The following is a 27,424-nucleotide window of genomic DNA, read 5'->3' on the forward strand; positions in this document are numbered from 1 at the left end:
ATCTGGGGAACAGAAGAAAGCTGAAGGACCTGGGATTCAACCCAGGTGAGAATTAGTGTGCAGTTTTCTCCTAAGGTGAGCATTTTGGGCACAGAGGGATGTGTCAGATGTGGTAAAAGGTAATTTCCAGGTAATATGACAAGTTCTCTTGGCAGCTGCTGGGCACATGGAGGGTCCTCCAGGAAGAAGGTTTGACAGGTTTGACACAGGTAGGTTCAGACAGGCCCTGAGTTCTCCTTATGTGACTCAAGGGCTGAGGCAATTCAGGGCAGTGGTTACATTCTTTCACCTCCTCCTTACCTATCTGCAGCAACTGGGAATAAGGTGCAACATGCGCCACTGGTCCTGTCCTCCTGTCTCAAGTCCCACATGGATGTCCTCTCACTGCTTTCTCCAGTGCCCCACACACTGACTGAGCTGAGCAGGAACATGAGGGAGGAGCACACTTCACAGGGAAGGGATGCCTGGAGAATAGTACAGGTCCCCGGTCCCTGAGTGGGAGAGAGAAGAGCAGAAGATAGCAGGTGAAGGCAGCAGCTGTTCCCTACACCAGGTGAGGATGTCTGCCCAGGCTGAGAGGGAAAGTGGAACAACCTCAGCCAGAATGATCCAGGTCCTGAAGGAGAGAACTTCTTCATCTCAGTATGGCCAGCTGTGGGGTTGGGGTGCGCGGAGGCACTCCTGCAATTGGAGAGAGGGGCCATCTGGGGTCCAGGGTGGTGCCAGCCCATTTATGATCATGTGGATGAGAAAGCCTGTAATTTGTATCTTTCTATTATAATCCCCTAGATGGACCTTTCCATGATCTTTTAATCTAAGAAAGTCCCTGGACAGATTCCTAGAAAAACATCAATTTTGAACATTGACTCATGAAGAAATAGAAAATCTGATCAGACCTATGACAGGGAATGGCTTTGAATCAGCAATTAAACATCTTCTTGCTAAGAAAAGCCCAGCTTCATTGGTAAGTTGTACTGATGTTTAAGGAAGAAATTGTTCCATAATAGATTGTCCCATTCAAATTCTTTCAGAATATGGAGGGAGCGGGAGTACTTTCTTACTGGTTCTCTGATGCCAAATGCAGAGAAAGCCATCACGTGAGAGGAAAACTACAGACTAAGTACATGAGTACAGACACAAAATCCTTAATAATATGTCAAAACAGTCATGCAGGAGCTCTCTCCCAAGGAGTGAGTCCATTATCACTTCCATTCCCTCATCTATTCTGCTTATACTTTATGGATTTACTGTTCTTCTTGATTTAATGTTTCTGTGCCTCACTTACTTCAGCTCTAGTACTGGGACCCAGATCTTGGGGGCAGGTATTGGGGAAGTGGGTGCAGGGAGGGTTATTTCTATAGTTGTGTCTCACCATCTGTGCACTGTGGTTTTCCCGGTGAACTTCTCTGTGGGGTTTGGGGGGCTGCCTGGAGGAGTGGGGAACTCATCCTCCATTTGAGCTTAGACTTTTGTGGTTATAAAATTGAAAGGGGGTATCTTGAGGAAAGCATTTCATTGGATCTTGCTGTAACATTCAATCTGACTCTTCCTGCCTATTGATTATGACATTTAGACTGTTAGTGATACAGTTCTGTTGAAGTACACCATCTTCATCTACTTATTTTCTTTGTCTCATCTGTTCATTTTTCCCATTTCCCTTTTTCTATTCATTTAAAATATGGCTCCTCTTAACTCTTTGTTAGCTGATTAGCCATAACTGGTGGCTCAGTGGTTTAAGCCTCTGCCCTCAGCTCCCGTCATGATCTCAGTGTCCTGGGATCAAGCCCTGCATCGGGCTGTCTGCTCAGCAGGGAGCCTCCTTCCCCCGCCCCTCTCTCTCTGCCTGCCTCTCTGCCTACTTGTGATCTCTCTCTTTCTGTCAAATAAATAAATAAAATCTTTAAAAAATAAGGTATATATTTTAAAAAGTTTTTATTTTAATGATTTCTGTAGGGTCTATGGTCCATCTAACTTCTGAAAGTCTCTCTTCTAGCAACATTATGTCTCTTCAAAGACAGCATAAGAACATTTTTACATCTTCTTCTAAGTCTTGTGTAAAGATTGTCATGTGTTTTGCTTTACCATATATTATAAACCATGACATACATTGTTATTGTTTTTTGTTTAACTACTGAATTACCTTTGGGGGACTAAAATATAATAAAATGTTTCTATATTTTTCTATGTAGTTGCCATGTCTGATGCTTTTCATTTCTTTGTGTCAATTCCCATTCTCTCTGGATTACCTTCCTTTTCTGGGTGGTGTCATTTGCCAATTCATGTACTGAAAGTCAGCTGGTGACTAGCTCTGTAAGTTTCTGTATGTCTGAGAAAGTTTATTTATCTTTCCTTTTTGAGAGATTTTTACTGAGTAAAGGGTTCAAAGTGGACAAGATTTGTTCTGTTTTTGGTGTTTATTGTTCTAAGGACATGGCTGCACTGTGTTGTTTGCCTTGCTTCCAATGAGAAATCTGCTCTTAGCATTTTACCTACTTCCTCTGTGTACTATGTCTCTGCTCTCTGGCTGCTTTTATGATTATCTCCTTTTCACTGGTTTAAGCAATTGGATTATAGTGTGTGTGTGTGTGTGTGTGTGTGTGTGTGTGTGTGTGTGTGTGTGTTTCATATTGTACTTGAGATTTGTTGAGCTTCATAGAACTATGGATTTTTAGTTTTCACCAAATTGGAATATCATGAACCAAAATTTCTTCATTTTCTCTTTCCATCTCCTCCCCGCAAATCCTTCCTGAAAAGGACTCAAAGTCCATGGCCATTATTTCCTCAAAGTTGTCCTATAACACAATAATACATCTTCTTTTCCTCTTCCATTGTTTTTTTTTCCCTATGTGTTTTCATCTCAGTCTATATGTTCTATCACTATATCATTGGTTTGCTAATCTTTTCTTTTGTAATGTTTAGTGTGCTATAAATCCAGCAAGGATAATTTTATGTGAGATAGTGTTGTTTATAATTTCTAAAAGTATCATTTGGGTGTTGTTTGTTTCTATCTTCTATGTCTCCACTGTCATATTCAGTCATTCTTCTGCTTTCATATACAAATAGAATATAGTTATAAAAATGTATTCTATTCTATTCTAATAAATTATATTATCAATGCAATTTGAGGGCCAGTTTGGATGATGATGATGATGATGATGGTGATGATGATGATGATTTTGCTTATTTTGGTGCATATTTTCCTACTTTGCCCAGGAAATTTTGATAGAATGATAGATTTTGTGAATATTTCATTTCTTAGTGCATAGTATCCTTGATTTTCTATTTTTGCTGTTTCTTCTAGATTCAGTAAAATTACTGAAACTGTCTGAACTCTTTTAAACTTGCTTTCACAGTGTTTTAGGTAGTTCCCAATTGCATTTTGTCTTATGCTAAAATTTCTCTATAATTGAGGCCAAGTTTTTCAGACTAGTCAACCTAGTGCCCCTGATTTAGAGACTTTTCCATTCTGAGAGGGGAAACAAGCATCTTTCTGATTGTGTTGTTTGAGAGCTCTGAAAATGTCTCTCTGATGTCTGTTCTTCTATTTAGGTCCTCTTTCTCTAACTCATAACACAGTACAAGCAATAGGACAGGCTGGTCTTGTCAACCTTAAATGCAATTCTGGTCTATCCTGAGCAGAGCCTGTCTGGAGGACAGAGTGTGGAGGGAGGTATGGGGACCTCAGATCTGGGAACCTGGGCCACACCTGCTCACTGCATTGTTTAGTCCTTCAGGGGATAAAAGATGGTGTAACATAAATGGGGAAAGCACTTGTGTCTCACCTCCCCACCTGCCTATGTCACTGTGAGCATCACCACTGTTGTCTTATGATTGACAGTAATAGTCAGCCTCATCCTTGGCCTGGGCCCACTGATGGTCAGGGTGGCAGCATCCCCCGAGTTGGAGCCAAAAAATCAGTCAGGAATCCCTGAATGCAGGTTGTTATCTTCATATATGATCAGCATGGGGGCTTGGCCTGTTTTTTGCTGGTACCAGTGAGCCAAACTGCTTCCAAAGCTGTCTCCTTGGAAGGTAATACTGGTCATCTCTCCCAAGGCAATAGACACCACAGGTGGTTGTGTCAGCGCAGAAGTGGCCACAGATCCTGAAAGACAGGAGAGTGCATTTGAGGATGAAAGTCTCATTCTCAGAGAGCACATAGCCTGCAGTATCCTCTATTTTGAGCCGATGGTCAAGGCAAGACTGATTCCTGGTACCCTGGGGGCTGAGTTGTGGGGAGAAGCATCTGTGCAGAGAAGAAGGGGGAACAGGAGAGGAGTCCAGGCTATGGTGAAGATACCCCAGACTCAAATCTGAATGCTCTGAACAGCTGGGGATGAGGCATCAGAGCTTCTCTTATCCTCAGGAAGTAAGGGGGTGCCCTCATGCAAATCTACTTCCTTCTCATGGTCTTGTTGAGTGTCTACCGGCTGAGCAGAGAATAACTGGGCTTAATGGAGAATTTTAATTTGGGCCCTAGCTCCGAGACCTGCGCTCAGGTTTCCCAGAACTCTCTCCAGTTTTGCATGAGAAAACACTGACTCTGTGCCTCTAGCACTTACTCACCCACTTCAGTTTGTGTTCTAGGCTTCCTCTCTGGGCTTGGTAAGAACACTTCAGCCATCCACTCTAGTGATGAGATCATCCGTGGGGTAGGGAGTGCATGAAACAGGAGCTTGCCAGGACAGCAGTCATGCTGCTCTGTGAGAGGCCAGAGGTCCATTATCCAACACAGTAAACTGGTCATACATTTCTGGGGCTGTTAGATGTTTGTTTGTTCATTTGTTTGTGTCTTATGTGGTAGAAAATGACATAGGAGAAAATCATCAGGATCTAGAGCCATGCAAAAATTTTTGATGATTGGGGAAACATGATTTGTAAATGGAAAGTTTAATAAATTAAAGCTCAGCACAATTAAAATCTTTGCAGAAGTCTCACTAAAGAGGATGAAACAAACAGGAAACACCCAATAGAAAATATCTGCAAACCACATACCCAACAAACAACTAGTGTATAGAGTATATAAAAAGCTGTCAAAACTAAACAGTAAATAAACCAACAACAAATAGAATCCACTTATGGGTAAAAGAGTAAACATTTCATCAAAGGGGAGGATATAAAGATGGCAAATAACACATGGAAAAATATTCCTGATTTACCATTACAGTCATGCAAAATAACACCACAACAAGGCACCATGACACACCTATCAGAATGGTTAAGATAAAATATAATGACAACCCCGAATGCTGACAAGGATATGGAAGTACAGAATCACTCATGCATACCTGATGGGAATGTGAAATGGTACGATCTGACGGGAAAAGACTTTGATAGCTTCTATTTCAGAGAAATAGATTCATTGTTCAATGAATACTGTTATGCTGAAAAGAAATAATAAATAAATAAATAAATAAATAAATAAATAAATAAATAAATAAATTAAAAAATGTTCCTTCCTTTTCATTGCTGAGTAGTATTTCAACATGGCTTGACTACACCAAAATCTGTTTAACCACTTACTCATGGGAAAACAAACAGATTGTTCTCTATTGGGGACTATTATGTATAATGGTGTTAAATTCTGTGCACAGGTTTTTCCGTGAATGTACGTTTTCATTTCTCTAAAATAGATGCACAAGAGTGCAATGTCTAGGTTGCATGGTATTTGCAAGTTCAGTTGTTATTTTTAAGATTTTATTTATTTGAGAGAGACACTGAGAGAGAATGAGTGGTCAGGAAAGGCAGAGGGAGAAAGAGGGAGGGCTTGATGTTGGGCTCAGTCCCAGGACCTGGAGATTATGACCTGAGCCAAAGGCAGATGCTTAACTGACTGAGCCACACAGGAGCCCCAGCAAGTTCAGTTTTTCAAGAAGCTGTCAAAGTCTTTTCCAGACAGATCGTACCATTTCACATTCCCATCAGGCATGCATGAGTGATTCTGTACTTCCATATCCTTGTCAGAATTTGGGGTTGTCATTATATTTTTATTTTTGTTTTTCAACATTTCCTTAGCAATTCGGGGTCTCTTCTGATTCCATACAAATTTTAGGATTATTTGCCCCAGCTCTTTGAAAAATACCGGTGGAATTTTGATCGGAATGGCATTAAAAGTATAGATTGCTCTAGGCAGTATAGACATTTTAACAATGTTTATTCTTCTGATCCAGGAGCATGGAATGGTCTTCCATCTTTTTGTGTCTTCTTCAATTTCTTTCATGAGTGTCCTGTAGTTCCTCAAGTACAGATCCTTTACCTCTTTGGTTAGGTTTATTCCCAGGTATCTTATGGTTCTTGGTGCTATAGTAAGTGGAATTGATTCTCTGATTTCCCTTTCTGTATTTTCATTGTTAGTGTATAAGAAAGCCACTGATTTCTGTACATCGACTTTGTATCCTGCCACGTTACTGAATTGCTGTATGAGTTCTAGTAGTTTGGGGTGGAGTCTTTTGGGCTTTCCATATAAAGAATCATGTCATCTGTGAAGAGAGAGAGTTTGACTTCTTCATTGCCAATTTGGATACCTTTTATTTCTCTTTTTGTCTGACTGCTGTTGCTAGGACTTCTAATACTATGTTGAACAAGAGTGGTGAGAGTGGGCATCCTTGTCATGTTCCTGATCTCAACGGGAAGGCTGTGAGATTTTTCCCATTGAGGATGATATTTGCTGTGGGTCTTTCATAGATAGATTTTATGAAGTTCAGGAATGTTCACTCTCCCTATACTTTAAACCGTTTTAATCAGGAATGGATGCTGGATTTTGTCAAATGCTTTTTCTGCATCAATTGAGAGGACCATGTGGTTCTTCTCTCTTCTCTTATTGATTTGTTCTATCACATTGATTGATTTGTGAATTTTGAACCATCCTTGTAACCCAGGGATGAATCCCACTTTGTCATGGTGGATAATTTTTTAATGTGCTGTTGGATCATGATTGCTAGGATCTTGTTGAGAATTTTTGCATCCATATTCATCAGTGATATTGGTCTGAAATTCTCCTTCTTGGTAGGGTCCTTGCCTGTTTGGGGATCAGGGTAATGCTGGCTTCATAAAAAGAGTCTGGAAGTTTTCCTTCTACTTCAATTTTTTGAAACAGCTTCAGGAGAATAGGTGTTATTTCTTCTTTGAGGGTTTGGTAGAATTCCCCAGGGAATCCATCAGGTCCCGGGCTCTTGTTTTTTGGGAGGTTTTTGATCACTGCTTCAATATCGTTACTAGATATTGGGCTACTCAGGTTGTCAATGTCTTCCTGGTTCAATTTTGGGAGTTTATAGTTTTCCAGGAATGCATCCATTTCTTCTAGGTTGCTTAGCTTATTGGCATATAACTGTTGATAATAACTTCTGAAGATTGTTTCTATTTCCTTGGTGTTAGTTGTGATTTCTCTCTCTTTTCATTCATAATTTTATGAATTTGGGCTTTCTCTCTTTTCTTTTGGATTCGTGTGGCCAATGGTTTATCGATCTGATTGATTCTTCCAAAAAACAGTTTCTAGTTTCATTGATACATTCTACTGTATCTCTGGATTTTACCTCATTGATCTCTGCTCTAATCTTGATTATTTTCCTTCTTATGTGTGGAGTTGGTTTGATTTGTTGTTGATTCTCCAGTTCTTTAAGATGTAGAGACAGCTGGTGTATTCTAGATTTTTTTTATTTTTTTGAAGGAGGCTTGGATGGCTATGTATTTCCCCCTTAGGACCACCTTTGCTGTATCCCATAGGTTTTGGACTGAAGTGTCTTCATTCTCATTGGTTTCCATGAATTGTTTCATTTCTTCTTTGATCTCCTGGTTGATCCAAGCATTCTTAAGCAAGGTGGTCTTTAGCTTCCAGGTGTTTGAGTTCTTTCCGAACTTTTCCTTGTGATTGAGATCCAGTTTCAAAGCATTGTGATCTGAGAATATGCAGGGAATAATCTCAGTCTTTTGGTATCAATTGAGTCCTGATTTGTGACCCAGTATGTCGTTTATTTTGGATAAGGTTCCATGTGTACTTGAGAAGAATAAGTATTCTGTTGTTTTAGGGTGGAATGTTCTGAATATATCTATGAGGTCCATCTGGTCCAACGTGTCATTCAATGCTCTTGTTTCTTTATTGATTTTCTGCTTGGATGATCTGTCTATTACTGAGAAAGGCATGTTACGATCTCCTACTATTAATGTATTCATATCAATATGACTCTTTATCTTGATTAATAGTTTTCTTATGTAATTGGCTGCTCCCATATTGGGGGCGTATATATTTACAATTGTTAGATCATCTTGGTGGATAGTCTCTTTAAGAATTATGTAGTGTGGGAGGAGTCAAGATGGCGGAGAAGTAGCAGGCTGAGACTACTTCGGGTAGCGGGAGATCAGCTAAATAGCTTATCTAAAGATTGCAAACACCTACAAATCCAACGAGAGATTGAAGAGAAGAAGAATAGCAATTCTAGGAACAGAAAATCAACCACTATCTGAAAGGTAGGACTGGCGGAGAAGTGAATCCAAAGCGACGGGAAGATAGACCGCGGGGGGAGGGGCCGGCGAGCAGCGGAGCAACGGAGCAAAATCAGGACTTTTAAAAGTCTGTTCTGCTGAGGGACATCGCTCCAGAGGCTTAACTGGAAGCCCAGGCGGGGTCAGCGCGGCCTCAGGTCCCGCAGGGTCGCAGAAGGATCGAGGGTGTCTGAGTGTCACAGAGCTTACTGGTATTAGAACGGGGAAGCCGGCTAGAGACAGAGCCGAGGAGTGACTCTCAGCTCGGGGTTGCCTTGAACAGGTCGCAGGCTTGGTCAGCTCGGAGCGCGGCCGGAGGCCAGGGTGACGGGAGTCATTGGGCGCTGTTCTCTGAGGGCGCACTGAGGAGTGGGGCCCCGGGCTCTCGGCTCCTCCGGGCCGGAGACCGGGAGGCCGCCATCTTCATTCCCGTCCTCCGGAACTCTACGGAAAGCGCTCAGGGAACAAAAGCTCCCGAAAGCAAACCCGAGCGGATTCATCAGCTACTCAGCGCGGATTACTCAGCTACTCATTGCGGCCCCGGGTAAGGGCGGTGCAACTCCGCCTGGGGCAAAGACGCTTGAGAATCACTACAACAGGCCCCTCCCCCAGAAGATCAATGGGAAACCCAGCCAGGACCAAGTTCACCTACCGAGGAGTGCTGTTTCAATACCAAGGAGAGCGGCAGAATTCCAGAGGAGAAGAAAGCAAAGCACGGAACTCATGGCTTTCTCCCCATGATTTTTCAGCCTTGCAGTTAATTTAATTTTTTTTTTCTTTTTCAATTTTTTTTTTCTTTTCCTCTTCTTCTGCTAAATTTTTTTTAACATTTACCGTTTTCTTTTTTAACGTTTTTTAAATAGTTTATCTAATATATATATATATTTTTCCTCTTTTATATTTTTTCTTTATCGGCTTTCTTTTCCTTAAATAGTTTCTTTCTTTTTTTTTCTTTTGAACCCCTTTTTATCCCCTTTCTCCCCCCTCACGATTTGGGATCTCTTCTGATTTGGCTAAAGCATATTTTCCTGGGGTTGTTGCCACCCTTTTAGTATTTTACTTGCTCCTTCATAAACTCTTATCTGGACAAAATGACAGGGCGGAAAAATTCACAACAAAAAAAAGAACAAGAGGCAGTACCAAAGGCTAGGGACCTAATCAATACAGACATTGGTAATATGTCAGATATAGAGTTCAGAATGACGATTCTCAAGGTTCTAGCCGGGCTTGAAAAAGGCATGGAGGATATTAAAGCAACCCTCTCGGGAGATATAAAAGCCCTTTCTGGAGAAATAAAAGAACTAAAATCTAACCAAGTTGAAATCAAAAAAGCTATTAATGAGGTGCAATCAAAATGGAGGCTCTCACTGCTAGGATAAATGAGGCAGAAGAAAGAATTAGCAATATAGAAGAACAAATGACAGAGAATAAAGAAGCTGAGCAAAAGAGGGACAAACAGCTACTGGACCACGAGGGGAGAATTCGAGAGATAAGTGACACCATAAGACGAAACAACATTAGAATAATTGGGATTCCAGAAGAAGAGGAAACGGAGAGGGGAGCAGAAGGTATATTGGAGAGAATTATTGGGGAGAATTTCCCCAATATGGCAAAGGGAACAAGCATCAAAATTCAAGAGGTTCAGAGAACCCCCCTCAAAATCAATAAGAATAGGTCCACACCCCGTCACCTAATAGTAAAAATGACAAGTCTTAGTGACAAAGAAAAGATCCTGAAAGCAGCCCGGGAAAAGAAGTCTGTAACGTACAATGGTAAAAATATTAGATTGGCAGCAGACTTATCCACAGAGACCTGGCAGGCCAGAAAGAGCTGGCATGATATATTCAGAGTACTAAATGAGAAAAACATGCAGCCAAGAATTCTATATCCAGCTAGGCTATCATTGAAAATAGAAGGAGAGATTAAAAGCTTCCAGGACAAACAAAAACTGAAAGAATTTGCAAACACCAAACCAGCTCTACAGGAAATATTGAAAGGGGTCCTCTAAGCAAAGAGAGACCCTAAAAGTAGTAGATCAGAAAGAAACAGACAATATACAATAACAGTCACCTTACAGGCAATACAATGGCACTAAATTCATATCTCTCGATACTTACCCTGAATGTGAATGGGCTAAATGCCCCAATCAAAAGACACAGGGTATCAGAATGGATAAAAAAACAAAACCCATCTATATGTTGCCTACAAGAAACTCATCTTAAATCCGAAGACACCTCCAGGTTTAAAGTGAGGGGGTGGAAAAGAATTTACCATGCTAATGGACATCAGAAGAAAGCAGGAGTGGCAATCCTTATATCAGATCAATTAGATTTTAAGCCAAAGACTATAATAAGAGATGAGTAAGGACACTATATCATACTCAAAGGAACTGTCCAACAAGAAGATCTAACAATTTTAAATATCTATGCCCCTAACGTGGGAGCAGCCAACTATATAAACCAATTAATAACAAAACCAAAGAAACACATCGACAAGAATACAATAATAGTAGGGGATTTTAACACTCCCCTCACTGAAATGGACAGATCATCCAAGCAAAAGATCAACAAGGAAATCAAGGCCTTAAATGACACACTGGACCAGATGGACATCACAGATATATTCAGAACATTTCATCCCAAAGCAACAGAATACACATTCTTCTCTAGTGCACATGGAACATTCTCCAGAATACATCACATTCTTGGTCCTAAATCAAGTCTCAACCGGTATCAAAAGATTGGGATCATTCCCTGCATATTTTCAGACCACAATGCTCTAAAGCTAGAACTCAATCACAAGAGGAAATTGGGAAAGAACCCAAATACAGGGAGACTAAACAGCATCCTTCTAAAGAATGAATGGGTCAACCAGGAAATTAAAGAAGAATTGAAAAAATTTATGGAAACAAATGATAATGAAAACACAACGGTTCAGAATCTGTGGGACACAACAAAGGCAGTCCTGAGAGGAAAATATATAGCGGTACAAACCTTTCTCAAAAAACAAGAAAGGTCTCAGGTACACAACCTAACCCTACACCTAAAGGAGCTGGCGAAAGAACAAGAAAGAAACCCTAAACCCAGCAGGAGAAGAGAAATCATAAAGATCAGAGCAGAAATCAATGAAATAGAAACAAAAAAAAAAAAAACAAAAAAAACAAAAAAAAACAAAAAAAAAAAACAAGAGAACAAATCAATGAAACTAGGAGCTGGTTCTTTGAAAGAATTAATAAGATTGATAAACCCCTGGCCAGACTTATTAAAAAGAAAAGAGAAAGGACCCAAATAAATAAAATCATGAATGAAAGAGGAGAGATCACAACGAACACCAAAGAAATACAGACAATTATAAGAACATACTATGAGCAACTCTACGCCAACAAATTTGACAATCTGGAAGAAATGGATGCATCCCTAGAGACATATAAACTACCACAACTGAACCAGGAAGAAATAGAAAGCCTGAACAGACCCATAACCAGTAAGGATATTGAAACAGTCATCAAAAATCTCCAAACAAACAAAAGCCCAGGGCCAGACGGCTTCCCGGGGGAATTCTACCAAACATTTAAAGAAGAACTAATTCCTATTCTCCTGAAACTGTTCCAAAAAATACAAACAGAAGGAAAACTTCCAAACTCATTTTATGAGGCCAGCATCACCTTGATCCCAAAACCAGACAAGGATCCCAACAAAAAAGAGAACTACAGACCAATATCCTTCATGAACACAGCTGCAAAAATTCTCGCCAAAATATTAGCCAATAGGATTCAACAGTACATTAAAAGGATTATTCACCACGACCAAGTGGGATTTATTCCAGGGCTGCAAGGTTGGTTCAACATCCGCAAATCAATGTGATACAACACATTAATAAAAGAAAGAACAAGAACCATATGATACTCTCCATAGATGCTGAAAAAGCATTTGACAAAGTACAGCATCCCTTCCTGATCAAAACTCTTCAAAGTGTAGGGATAGACGGCACATACCTCAATATTATCAAAGCCATCTATGAAAAACCCACCGCAAATATCATTCTCAACGGAGAAAAACTGAAAGCTTTTCCGCTAAGGTCAGGAACACGGCAGGGATGTCCGTTATCACCACTGCTATTCAACATAGTACTAGAAGTCCTAGCCTCAGCAATCAGACAACAAAAGGAAATTAAAGGCATCCAAATCGGCAAGGAAGAAGTCAAACTATCGCTCTTTGCAGATGATATGATACAATATGTGGAAAACCCAAAAGACTCCACTCCAAAACTGCTAGAACTTGTACAGGAATTCAGTAAAGTGTCAGGATATAAAATCAATGCACAGAAATCAGTTGCATTTCTCTACTCCAACAACAAGACAGAAGAAAGAGAAATTAAGGAGTCCATCCCATTTACAATTGCACCCAAAACTATAAGATACCTAGGAATAAACCTAACCAAAGAGACTAAGAATCTATACACAGAAAACTATAAAGTACTCATGAAAGAAATTGAGGAAGACACAAAGAAATGGAAAAATGATCCATGCTCCTGGATTGGAAGAATAAATATTGTGAAAATGTCTGTGCTACCTAAAGCAATCTACACATTTAATGCAATTCCTATCAAAGTACCATCCATTTTTTTCAAAGAAATGGAACAAAGAATCCTAAAATTTATATGGAACCAGAAAAGACCTCGAATAGCCAAAGGAATATTGAAAAAGCAAGCCAAAGTTGGTGGCATCACAATTCCGGACTTCAAGCTCTATTACAAAGCTGTCATCATCAAGACAGCCTGGTACTGGCACAAAAACAGACACATAGATCAATGGAACAGAATAGAGAGCCCAGAAATGGACCCTCAACTCTATGGTCAACTCATCTTCGACAAAGCAGGAAAGAATGTCCAATGGAACAAAGACAGCCTCTTCAATAAGTGGTGTTGGGAAAACTGGACAGCCACATGCAGAAAAATGAAATTGGATCATTTCCTTATACCACACACGAAAATAGACTCAAAATGGATGAAGGATCTCAATGTGAGAAAGGAATCCATCAAAATCCTTGAGGAGAACACAGGCAACAATCTCTTCGACCTCAGCCGCAGCAACATCTTCCTAGGAACATCACCAAAGGCAAGGGAAGCAAGGGCAAAAATGAACTATTGGGATTTTATCAAGATCAAAAGCTTTTGCACAAGCAAAGGAAACAGTGAACAAAACCAAAGACAACTGACAGAATGGGAGAAGATATTTGCAAATGACATATCAGATAAAGGGCTAGTGTCCAAAATCTATAAAGAACTTAGCAAACTCAACACCCAAAGAACAAATAATCCAATCAAGAAATGGGCAGAGGACATGAACAGACATTTCTGCCAAGGAGACATCCAGATGGCCAACAGACACATGAAAAAGTGCTCCATATCACTCGGCATCAGGGAAATACAAATCAAAACCACCATGAGATATCACCTCACACCAGTCAGAATGGCTAAAATGAACAAGTCAGGAAATGACAGATGCTGGCGAGGATGCAGAGAAAGGGGAACCCTCCTACACTGTTGGTGGGAATGCAAGCTGGTGCAACCACTCTGGAAAACAGCATGGAGGTTCCTCAAAATGTTGAAAATAGAACTACCCTATGACCCAGCAATTGCACTGCTGGGTATTTACCCTAAAGATACAAATGTAGTGATCTGAAGGGGCACGTGCACTCGAATGTTTATAGCAGCAATGTCTACAATAGCCAAACTATGGAAAGAACCTAGATGTCCATCTACAGACGAATGGATAAAGAAGATGTGGTATATATACACAATGGAATACTATGCAGCCATCAAAAGAAATGAAATCTTGCCATTTGCGACAACGTGGATGGAACTAGAGGGTATCATGCTTAGCGAAATAAGTCAATCGGAGAAAGACAATTATCATATGATCTCCCTGATATGAGGGAGAGGAGATGCAACATGGGGGTTTGAGGGGGTAGGAGAAGAGTAAATGAAAGAAGATGGGATTGGGAGGGAGACAAACCATAAGTGACTCTTAATCTCACAAAACAAACTGAGGGTTGATGGGGGGAGGGGGTTGGGAGAGGGGGGTGGGGTTATGGATATTGGGGAGGGTATGTGCTATGGTGAGTGCTGTGAAGTGTGTAAACCTGGCGATTTGCAGACCTGTACCCCTGGGGATAAAAATATATGTTTATAAAGCTGTAAAAAAAAAAAAAAAGAAAGGATGAATACCCAAGTTTTGTAGCAACATGGACGGGACTGGAAGAGATTATGCTGAATGAAATAAGTCAAGCAGAGAGAGTCAATTATCATATGGTTTCACTTATTTGTGGAGCATAACAAATAGCATGGAGGACAAGGGGAGATGGAGAGGAGAAGGGAGTTGAGGGAAATTGGAAGGGGAGGTGAACCATGAGAGACTATGGACTCTGAAAAACGATCTGAGAATTTTGAAGGGGTGGGGTGTGGGAGGTTGGGGGCACCAGGTGGTGGATACTGTAGAGGGCACGGATTTTATGGAGCACTGGGTGTGGTGCAAAAATAATGAATACTGTTATGCTGAAAAAAAAATTAATTAAAAAAAAAGAAAAAAAAAGAATTATGTAGTGTCCTTCTGTATATCTGACTACAGTCTTTAGTTTAAAATCTAATTTACCTGATATGAGAATTGCTACCCCGGCCTTCTTTTGAGGCCCATTGGCATGAAAGATGCTTCTCCATCCCTTCACTTTCAGTCTGGGTGTATCTAAGTTCAAAATGGGTCTTTTGTAGACAACATATGGATGGGTCCTGTTATTTTATCCAATCTGCAACCCTGTGTCATTTTATGGGTACATTTAGGCCATTCACATTGAAAGTGATTATTGATATATACGTTTTTATTGACATCGTATTACCTTTGAAGTCTTTCTTTCTGTAGATTGTTTCTATATTTCTGTTCAATGATATTTTTAGGAATTTTCCTCTTTTATAGAATCCCCGTTAATATTTCCTGCAGTGTTGGCTCGGTGGTCGCATACTCTTTTAAGCCTTGCTGGTCTTGGAAACTCTTTATCTCTCCATCCATTTTGAATGTCAGTCTTGCTGGATAAAGTATTATTGGCTGCATGTTCTTCTCATTTAGTGCCCTGAATATATCTTTCCAGCCCCTTCTGGCTTGCCAGGTCTCTGTGGACAGGTCTGGTGTTATTCTAATGGGCTTTCCTCTGTACGTAAAGAGCTTCTTTGTCCTAGCTGGTTTCAAGAGGGTCTGCCTACAATTATAATTCCTCATTCTTACTATTATGTGTCTCGAGGACTTTTGAGAATCTATAATCTTGAGGGGAAACCGTTCTTCCTCTAGTACATGAACGCTAGTTCCATTCGTGAGATTGGGAAAATTTTCATGGATAACTTCTTCCACCATATCTTCTAGACTTCTTTCTTTCTCCTCCCCTTCAGGGATTCCAATAATTCTGACATTGGCACGTTTCATGGCATCATTTATTTCCCTGATTCTGTTTTCGTGGCTTCTAAGCTGTTTGTTCCAGGCTTCCTCCTGATCCTTTCTCTCTAACAGTTTGTCTTCCAGATCACTAATTCAATCCTCTGTCTCAGTTACCCTAGCTTTGAGAGAATTTAGATTCAATTGGAACTCATTGAGAGCATTGTGAATCTCATCCCTGGTGGCTTTAAGTTCTGCCCTAATCAATTCCGTTTGGTCATCCATGGCTTTCTCCAACCTAGCTATTGCCTGGATAATTATTAGCCTGAATTCCCTTTCCAACATGTTGTCTATCTCAATAGCCATTAGCTCTGTTGTAGAAGGCCCATCTCTGTATTTTTCTTCTGTTGGGAATTCTTCCTCCTAGTCATTTTGGTGAGAGATGACTGAACGGATATAGCTGGATGTATCGACTGTGGTGCAGTCAAGGTGCACCCTGGAATGCTTCTGAGCAATCAAAATTCCCCACCCAAATGAGAGAAAAAAGAAAAGAAAAAGAAGAAAAAGAGAGAGAGAGAGAGAGACAGGAAAAATAGGGAAGATAAAATAGAAGGTTCAGCCCAAATGGGCCCCCTGGTAAGATTTATGAAGTATACAAATGATAACAGACAAACAAAAAGACTGATAAAAGTATATGACAAGAGAAAAAAAAATATATATATATGAAAAAAAAAGGAAGAACCTCGTTAAAAAGAACCCCCAGTATAAGATTTATATACTATCAGGACAAACACAAATACACAGAAACACTGGTGGAAGAAAAAGATGGGAGAGTGGTTATAAATTCTCAGTGTGGGCAAGGAAGGTTATTTTGATTCTTCCTGGATGTATCTTGGTATCTTTGTTAAAGGACTCAACTTTCCTAAGATAAAGTGGGATTAAAAACTGGTTTACCTATAGGGGTAGAATTGATTGGGGAAAGGGGATTACCTTGAAGTTTAACTCTATATGAATATTAGAAAATAAAAATAAAAAAAGAATAAACTAGACTAAACTAAACTACAATTTTAAAAAAATTTTAAAAAAATAGAAAAGCAAAAGAAAAACACAGGTGTATGTATCAAAAAGTTCAGGTTAGAAGGTTATTATGGAATTTGATGTACTGGACATCTCACTGTGATTGTAAATAGGTTAAAAAGTTATCTATATATAAAAAAAAATGAACCAGAATAGTGGGAATGAGTTAAAAATAAAAGTTGTATTTATGAAGTAGAGGTGGGTGCTCTCTTGTCATCTTTTTTTTTTTTTTTTCTTTCCTGGTTGGTTTTCTGGGGGGAGGGCCTGCCACTTGGATTTTCAGTCAATAATGTTCCCTGAGTTAAGTCTTCCCGCCCCCTTCAAGGGGGTGGGCTCTGAGGAAACCGGTTTTTCAGGCTTTTGTTCTCTGGAGGTTTTTATGTTTGTTCATTTGTTCTCTCGCCTTGATAGCTTTTGATGGTTTTTGGTGGTTTAGAGGAAAGCAAAGTGCACCCCGACCTCCTCTCAGAGAGAAGCTTCAGTCTGTTCCCCTCTGGGTCTCCAGAGCACATTAAATTTCCCCTGTGCAGCTGGCAGAGCAGGTTCCGAGTTGCAAACCCTGGAGATGCAGGATCTCCTTCTTGTACCCAAAACCACAGCAGCGGCAGCTGTCTGGGCAGGTCCAGCCTGCCAGAGAGGTTCCCAGCAGTGATTGTACACTGAGATTTTCCCACTGGCCCGGGCTGGGAATGCCTGGTCTTTCCATGTATGAGAGCGCTGGGCTTACGTGCAACTCTCTCAGGGGAGGGTGTGGGGTGCGTGCATCTCAGGCTCTGACAGCAAGGTGTGTGTCTAAGAGCGTCATGCTAGTGCCTGTGTGTACCTCTCTCAGGGAAGGGTGTGGGGGGTGCATGTCTCAGGCTCTGATAGCATGGTGCAGCGTTCTGCCATCTGGCGAGGCTCCTAGCCCCTCACGGGAGCCGGACCCCATGCACTCTAGGGTGTGCTGGCAGCTGAGGGACCAAGACCTGGTTTCTCCACTGCACTCTCTCTGGCTCAGCGCCAGGGGAGGCTGTCCTGGGTCTGGGGACTTAAGTCCCTGTCCCTAACCACCCCGATTCCCACAATTCCCCCCCCCCATGATCCTTTGCTCTTTTTGAGTGCTTTCAACCAGACTCCAAGTTAATGCTGGTCCCCAGACGCAGGGAACTCTAGTATTGGGGTAGTACTTTCCAATCGGTCTCCTCTGATGGCTCCCTCCCCCTTTTGTTTATCTTCTTATATCAGTCTGAAATTCCCACTTTGCTTTACCTGCCCACTGGCATCTTCTGCCCCTGTAGAGATCCAGACGTGTACAATTCTGATCTCAGGCTGATTTCATGGGTGATCAGAGCTCTTTGGTAGGTAATCAGCTCACTTTAGGGAACAGGTTGAAACGGCGCCTCCTCCTACTTCCCTGCCATCTTGTATCAAAAGGAAGGAATCTTAATGCATACAATGATTTTGATGAATGTGTAGGGAAATGTGCCATTCTCCAAAGGATAATGACTTTGGGATTCTTTATTCTTTCTTTTTTTTTCTCTATAACACTTCTGAAAACACAATATTTTAAATGGAAAACAATTGTTAGATGCCAGGGATTAGAGGCAGGGGAGGGAACCTGGGTGAGAGGAGATGGATAAAGGGTAATATAAGGGATCCTTTGGTGTTGGAGCTGCTTTATGTCTTGACTTCTGTCATGGATATACAAATCTACACAAGGAATAAAATGAAAAAAGCTAAATACACACATACACACACACACACAGAGAAATATGTGAACATCTGGGGAAATCTGAAAACCAAAAAATATTGAATATTTAATTTAACACTTCACCAAACAAGACACCTGGAAAGATAACAAATAAGCACCTGAAAAGAAAGTCAGGTTCAGAAGTCACTAAAGAAATGAATATCAGTGTACAAACACACACATTCTAGGACAGGACAAATTTGTGGGTAGAATACAGGAAAAAAGAACACACAGTATAGGATAAAGATTTGAGTATAATATGACTAAAGGGAAGTATTCCAGACATCTCTGTGGAAAGAAATTGAGAGTGAGAACATTGATAGTGGGAGAAATGGGGGAAAGGGAAGAAGGAAGGAAGATGAAAGAAGTAACTGCAGGACAGACCTCATGTTCACTCCTCCTTCCACTCTTTCTACACCCCTAACTACTCCTTCTCCAGAAGAACGGCCACCTTCTCTACACACCTGGGAGTTGCTCAGGCTATGGGCATCTCCTGGACTTTCCATCTCAGAGATCCATTGTTAGGGGGACCCAACCTGACTTTCTGGGATCTAGCATCAAAATCCCTTCCAACCAGGCTCACATCAGTGCCCAGGACCCAGGGTTGCCTTGATTAATATGGCTGCTCAGTGTTAACACAAAATTGTGGGTGTGTATGTGCAAGATGCTTGTTTTTCAGATGCTTAAAAACTATGTAGGAAATCAAACAAGTCCAGTCTGTTTGCCCTGCTCTGACCATATACATTTGAGGTGAATCGCTGACAGAGCTGATATTCAGGGAGTCAATATATTTATCACTTCTATGTTCCTCCTTCACCATGTCCTGCTATTGAACCAGTAGAGTAGTCCTGGGCAGAACCTGGAAAAGTCTGGTAGACACAATTCTTAGCACCATAAGTTGAGAATCAACTACAGATGGAGAAACCCAAGCCATCTCCATGTTGGTCCTGCCACAGACTTCCTAACTTATATAGTTTCCCTACTAGATCCCAGCTCTGCACCCACCATGGGTTTAAAGCTCTCTACCCTGCTTCTCTTGGGGACCAAATGTTTCCTTTTGAACACTCAACACTAGCAGGGGTGCCATTATACCTTATGATGAACTAAAGTGTGATATTCACTGAACACAGCACCTTTTAACTTCTAGAACCCAGAGATCTCTGTCCATTCCCTGAGCAGAGATCCATAATGGATGCACAGCGTCTAATGGCTCATAAGGTTATCTCAAACAAACTACTCTCTCAAGGTCATTTTCCTGTCTGGGATGGCCTGGTCTTTCCCAGAGTGGGAAAGTAATGGCAGAGTAAAGAGAATGTTCTGTTGTCAAAATGACCTAAAGTATAACCTGCATCTCTCTCTCCATAGTGGTGTTTTGTGGTAGAGGTATAAAATTACAGAGTTTGCAAGAAGCGTCAAAGGTCTCAGGACCCTGGAGAAGGACAGACAGCAGTGCTACCTGAGTCCCCATGGGGAATGGGGGGAGGTTTGGACCTCATTTCCCCTTTGCATGTATCACTGTGGCTTAACCGTATTGACCACCAATTTCATAGTCTGCACCACAGTAATACTCAGCCTCATCTTCAGACTGGATGTTGGAGATGGTTAAATAGCGGTCAACTCCAGAGCTGGAGCCTGAGAAGCGGTTGGGGATCCCATCCCCCTTGCTGTGGCTTCCATCTCTTCTAACTAACATCATATACAGGGGAGCCTTCCCTGGTCGCTCTTGATACCAGTGAACCAAATAATTGCTGTGCTCACTGCTCAGTGTGCAGGTGAGCTTGACTGAGGTTCCCAGGGAGGCAGATGCAGATGAAGGCTGAGTCAGCACAGGCAGAGCACAGAAGCCTGGAAACACAAAACACAAGAATGATGCTGAATGTACTGGACACTGGACAGGGATCCCTGGGCACTGTGCTTGAGGGAAATGTCAAAGAGATAGAATCCTGACCTGTAGAGAAAATAAAGGGCATGATGTAGAAGGGAACCCAGTCCATGGTGGCAGGGGGAACTTCACAGACCTCTGCTCTGAGCTAGTCCTGCTGGGACTGAACTCCACAAACTCCCATCTTATCTTGTGTTGTTGCAGCTCAAGGAAGGAGGGGCATCAGATGCAAATCTACTTTCCATTCTTCAGTGTGTCTGAGCTCTTGTCTGAGCTCTGAGGTTAAGGACCTCATGCTGGTAATTTCTTGATGTCAGAAGAAGGACCAGGTGTGGGTTTCTAGAATGGAGAGTTGATTTTACATAACACAAGTATCATCAACGGAAATATCAGTCATACCCTTTGCACTTGAGCACAGCCCAGGGGATTTGGACTTATTGGGGTCCCAATACAAGACCCACAGTGCCCCCTTGGGCCCCCTAGGCTGAATGTCACCCTACATGTATTGCTAGTTTAACAAAATGACTACTTCTGAGCCCTCAGTAGGTGCTATACCCTTGGTGTGTATGTGCTCCACTGAATGAGACATAATAAAAACAGTAGCCATATGCTCAACTTTTCATTTTAAACAAAAGAATCTAAGTTTTTAAATGATTAATTTAACATTGAGGGATTAAAATATTTTCTCGAGGAGGAGTCAAGATGGTGGAGAAGTAGCAGGCTGAGACTACATCAGGCAAGAGTAGATCAGCTAGATAGCTTATCTAAAGATTGCAAACACCCACAAATCCAAGGGGAGATGGAAGAGAAGAAGAACTGCAATTCTAGAAACAAAAAGCAACCACTTTCTGAAAGGTAGGACTGGTGGAGAAGTGAATGCAAAGCGACGGGAAGACAGACTGTAAGGGGAGGGGCCAGCTCCCGGCAAGCGGCGGAGCAATAGAGCACAAAATCAGGACTTTTAAAAGTCTGTCCACTGAGGGACATCACTCCAGAGGCTAAACCAGGGTGAAGCCCACATGGGATCAGCGTGGCCTCAGGTCCCGCAGGGTCACACAAGGATCGGGGTGGCTGAGTGTCACAGAGCTTGCAGATATTAGAACGGGGAAGCTGGCTACAGAGACAGAGCCAAGGAGCGAGCCGAGCTCACAGCTCAGGGTGACCTTGAACCAGTCACAGGCTCAGTGAGCTTGGAGCGCGGCCAGAGGCCAGGCAGACTGGAGTAAATGGGCGCTGTTCTCCGAGGACGCACTGAGGAGCGGGGCCCCAAGCTCTCTGCTCCTCTGGGCTGGAGACCGGGAGGCCACCATTTTCATTTCCATCCTCCAGAACTCTATGGAAAGCGCTCAGAGAACAAAAGCTCCTGAAAGCAAACCTGAGCAGATTACTCTGCCCGGGCCCCTGGTTAGGGCAGTGCAATTCCGCCTGGGGCAAAGACACTTGAGAATCATACAACAGGTCCCTCCCCTAGAAGATCAACAAGAAATCCAGCCAGGACCAAGTTCACCTACCAAGGAGTGCAGTTTCAATACCAAGGAGAGCACCGGAATTCCAGAGGAGGAGAAAGCAAAGCACGGAACTCATGGCTTTCTCCCCATGATTCTTTAGTCTTGCAGTTAATTTATTTCTTTCTTTTTCAATTTTTTTTTCTCTTCTTCTGCTAATTTTTTTTCTTTTACCCTTTTCTTTTTTAACGTTTTTAACTAGTTTATTATATATATATATATATATATATATATATATATATATATTCTTTTCTGTTTTCTAATTTTGCTTTATTCGTTTTCTTTTTTAATTGTTTCTTTCTTTCTTTTTTTTTTTTTTTTCTTTCTGAACCTCTTTTTATCCCCTTTCTCCACCCTCATGATTTGGGATCTCTTCTGATTTGGTTAAAGCATATTTTCCTGGGGTCTTTGCCACCCTTTTAGTATTTTACTTGCTCCTTCATATACTCTTATCTGGACAAAATGACAAGGTGGAAAAATTCACCACAAAGAAAAAAAAAAAAAGAACAAGAGGCAGTACTGAAGGCTAGGGACCTAATCAATACAGACATTGATAATATGTCAGATCTAGAGTTCAGAATGACAGTTCTCAAGATTCTAGCCGGGCTTGAAAAAGGCATGGAAGATATTAGAGAAATGCTCTTGGGAGATATAAAAGCTGTTTCTGGAGAAATAAAAGAACTAAAATCTAACCAAGTTGAAATCAAAAAAGCTATTAATAAGGTACAATAAAAAATGGAGGCTCTCACTGCTAGGATAAATGAGGCAGAAGAAAGAATTAGCAATATAGAAGAACAAATGACAGAGAATAAAGAAGCTGAGCAAAAGAGGGACAAACAGCTACTGGACCACGAGGGGAGAATTCGAGAGATAAGTGACACCATAAGATGAAACAACATTAGAATAATTGGGATTCCAGAAGAAGAAGAAAGAGAGAGGGGAGCAGAAGGTATATTGGAGAGAATTATTGGAGAGAATTTCCCAATATGGCAAAGGGAACAAGCATCAAAATTCAAGAGGTTCAGAGAACCCCCCTCAAAATCAATAAGAATAGGTCCACACCCCATCACCTAATAGTAAAATTTACAAGTCTTAGTGACAAAGAAAAGATCCTGAAAGCAGCCTGGGAAAAGAAGTCTGTAACATACAATGGTAAAAATATTAGATTGGCAGAAGACTTACCCACAGAGACCTGGCAGGCCAGAAAGAGCTGGCATGATATATTCAAAGCACTAAATGAGAAAAACATGAGGCCAAGAATACTATATCCAGCTAGGCTATCATTGAAAATAGAAGGAGAGATTAAAAGCTTCCAGGATATGGGGCACCTGGGTGGCTCAGTGGGTTAAGCTTCTGCCTTCAGCTCAGGTCATGATCCCAGGGTCCTGGGATCGAGCTCCGCATCGGGCTCTCTGCTCAGCAGGGAGCCTACTTCCCCCTCTCTCTGTGTCTGCCTCTCTGCCTACTTGTGATCTCTGTCTGTCAAATAAATAAAAAAATTAAAAATAAAAACTTCCAGGACAAACAAAAACTGAAAGAATTTGCAAACACCAAACCAGCTCTACAGGAAATATTGAAAGGGGTCCTCTAAGCAAAGAGAGACCCTAAAAGTAGTAGATCAGAAAGGAACAGAGACAATATACAGTAACAGTCACCTTACAGGCAATACAATGTCACTATTTCCATATCTCTCAATAGTTACCCTGAAAGTTAATGGGCTAAATGCCTGAATCAAAGGACACAGGGTATCAGAATGGATAAAATACCAAAACCCATCTATATGTCGCCTACAAGAAACTCATTTTAAACCCGAAAACACCTCCAGATTTAAAGTGAGGGGGTGGAAAACAATTTACCATGCTAAAGGATATCAGAAGAAAGAGGAGTGGCAATCCTTATATCAGATCAATTAGATTTTAAGCCAAAGACTATAAAAAAAGATGAGGAAGGACACTATAAATACTCAAAGGATCTATCCAACAAGAAGATCTAATAACTTTAAATATCTATGCCCCTAACATGGGAGCAGCCAACTATATAAACCAATTAATTACAAAATCAAAGAAACACATCAAGAGTAATACAATAATATTAGGGGACTTTAACACTCCCCTCACTGAAATGGACAGATCATCCAAGCAAAAGACCAACATGGAAATAAAGGCCTTGAATGACACACTGGACCAGATGGACATCAAAGATATATTCAGAACATTTCATCCCAAAGCAAAAGAATACACATTCTTCTCTAGTGCACATGGAACATTCTCCAGAATAGATCACATCATCTGTCTTAAATCAGGTCTCAACTGGTATCAAAAGATTGGGATCATTCCCTGCATATTTTCAGAATACAATGCTCTGAAACTAAAGCTAGAACTCAATCACAAGAGGAAATTTGGAAAGAACAAAGCTAGAACTCAATCACAAGAGGAAATTTGGAAAGAACCGAAATACATGGAGACTAAACAGCATCCTTCTAAAGAATGAATGGGTCAACCAGGAAATTAAAGAAGAATTGAAAAAATTCATGGAAACAAATGATAATGAAAACACAACGGTTCAAAATCTGTGGGACACAACAAAGGCAGTCCTGAGAGGAAAATATATAGCAGTACAAGTCTTTCTCAAGAAACAAGAAAGGTCTCAGGTACACAACCTAACCCTACACCTAACGGAGCTTGAGAAAGAACAAGAAAGAAACCCTAAACCCAGCAGGAGAAGAGAAATCATAAAGATCAGAGCAGAAATCAATGAAATAGAAACCAAAACAAACAAACAAACAAACAAACAAACAAGAGAACAAATCAATGAAACTAGGAGCTGGTTCTTTGAAAGAATTAATAAGATTGATAAACCCCTGGCCAGACTTCTCAAAAAGAAAAGAGAAAGGACCCAAATAAATAAAATCATGAATGAAAGAGGAGAGATCACAACGAACACCAAAGAAATACAGACAATTATAAGAACATACTATGAGCAACTCTACGCCAACAAATTTGACAATCTGGAAGAAATGGATGCATTCCTAGAGACATATAAACTACCACAACTGAACCAGGAAGAAATAGAAAGCCTGAACAGACCCATAACCAGTAAGGAGATTGAAACAGTCATCAAAAATCTCCAAACAAACAAAAGCCCAGGGCCAGATGGCTTCCCGGGGGAATTCTACCAAACATTTAAAGAAGAACTAATTCCTATTCTCCTGAAACTGTTCCAAGAAATAGAAATAGAAGGAAAACTTCCAAACTCATTTTATGAGGCCAGCATCACCTTGATCCCAAAACCAGACAAGGATCCCATCAAAAAAGAGAACTACAGACCAATATCCTTGATGAACACAGATGCAAAAATTCTCACCAAAATACTAGCCAATAGGATTCAACAGTACATGAAAAGGATTATTCACCACGACCAAGTGGGATTTATTCCAGGGCTGCAAGGTTGGTTCAACATCCGCAAATCAATCAATGTGATACAACACATTAATAAAAGAAAGAACAAGAACCATATGATACTCTCCATAGATGCTGAAAAAGCATTTGACAAAGTACAGCATCCCTTCCTGATCAAAACTCTTCAAAGTGTAGGGATAGACGGCACATACCTCAATATTATGAAAGCCATCTATGAAAAACCCACCGCAAATATCATTCTCAATGGAGGAAAAACTGAAAGCTTTTCCGCTAAGGTCAGGAACACGGCAGGGATGTCCGTTATCACCACTGCTATTCAACATAGTACTAGAAGTCCTAGCCTCAGCAATCAGACAACAAAAGGAAATTAAAGGCATCCAAATCGGCAAAGAAGAAGTCAAGCTATCACTCTTCGCAGATGATATGATAAGGGAGGTGAGTGGAGGGACAGGTGAGGGGCAAGGGGGAGGAACTTCCAGGAAGGAGTAGTGTGCTATGGTGAGTGCTGTGAAGTGTGTAAACCTGGCGATTCGCAGACCTGTACCCATGGGGATAAAAATATATGTTTATTAAAAATAAAATTGAAAAAAAAATAAAATAAAAGTTATATCTATGAAGTAGTGGTTGTTTTCTTGTTTTTTGTTTTTTTTGTTTTTCTTTTTTGAGGGGAGCTGGCTTTCTGGGAGAAGGGGACTGCTGCGTGGTTTTTCAGGGAGTCTTGCTAAAGTGGAGTCCATCTACCCCCATCAAGGGCTCTGAGGAAACTGTTTTTTTTAGGCTTTTGTTCTCTGAATGTTTTTTGTTTGTTTGTTTTTTCTCCCCTTGGCAACTTTTGGCAGTTCTTTGGAGGTTTAGAGGAAAGCCAACTGCACTCAGATCTCCATCTCAGAGAGAAGCCTCTGTCTGTTCCCTTCTGGGTGCTCCAGAGCACATAAATTCCCCCTATGCCACTGACAGAGCACGTCCCCAGTCACAGTCTCTGGGGTCACAAGAACTCCCGCTTGTACCCAAAACCGCAAGAAATACTAGCCTTGGCTGTCTGGGCAGCTCCAGACCAACAAAGAGGTCCCAACCAGAGATCATATACTGAGATTTTCACAGTGGCCCGAGCTGAGAGTGTTCAGAATTTCCAGGTCCTAGAGATCACCAGCTAGCCCCTGCACAGACCTCTCTCAGGGTAAGGTTTGGCTCGTGACTCAGACCCTGGTCACACAGCATGTGTACAGAGTATAAAAGGTTGTGGTTCTAGAGAGCACTGGCTGGCATCCACACCACACTCCTTCATGGGAGCTGCCACCCAGATGCTCTCAGGCACACTGGTGGCTCAGGGACCAAGATCTGGCTTCTTTGCTGCGCTCTCTGGTTGGGTGCCAGCAGTGGCCCTCGGGTCTGTGGGCTTAACTCCCTGTCCCTAACCACCCAATTCCACCAATTTCCCCTTAAGGTCTTTTGCTCTTTTTGAGTCCTTTCAAGCAGACTCCAAGTTAGTGCTGGTCCCCAATCACAGGCACTCTCGTATTGGTGTATTACTTTCCAGTGGGTCGCTTCTGGTGGTTCCCTGTCCCTTTTGTTTATCTTCCGATATCAGTCTGATGTTTCTACTCCGCTTTACCTGTCAACTGGCTTCTTTTGCCACTGTAGAGATCCAGAAGTGTATAATTCTTTTTTTTTAAAGATTTTATTTATTTATTTGACAGACAGAGATCACAAGTAGGCAGAGAGGCGGGCAGAGAGAGAGAGAGAGAGGAGGAAGCAGGCTCCCTGCAGAACAGAGAGCCCGGTGCGGCACTCGATCCCAGGACCCTGAGATCATGACCTGAGCTGAAGGCAGAGGCTTTAACCCACTGTGCCACCCAGGCACCCTGGAAGTGTATAATTCTAATCTCAGGCTGATTTCATGGGTGATCAGAG

The 27,424-nt window shown here is 41.4% G+C and overlaps 1 pseudogene and 1 gene segment (V, D, J or C); both read right to left on the reverse strand.

Moving 5' to 3' along the window:
* LOC125081773 (Ig kappa chain V-III region MOPC 321-like) overlaps positions 1–27,424 on the reverse strand; it is a 130,467-nt gene that overhangs the window by 76,766 nt on the left and 26,277 nt on the right.
* LOC125082621 (immunoglobulin lambda variable 4-3-like) lies at positions 20,230–20,834 on the reverse strand (annotated as a pseudogene).

Source organism: Lutra lutra, chromosome 12 (assembly GCF_902655055.1).
Source record: "Lutra lutra chromosome 12, mLutLut1.2, whole genome shotgun sequence".
Taxonomy (NCBI): Eukaryota; Metazoa; Chordata; class Mammalia; order Carnivora; family Mustelidae; genus Lutra; species Lutra lutra.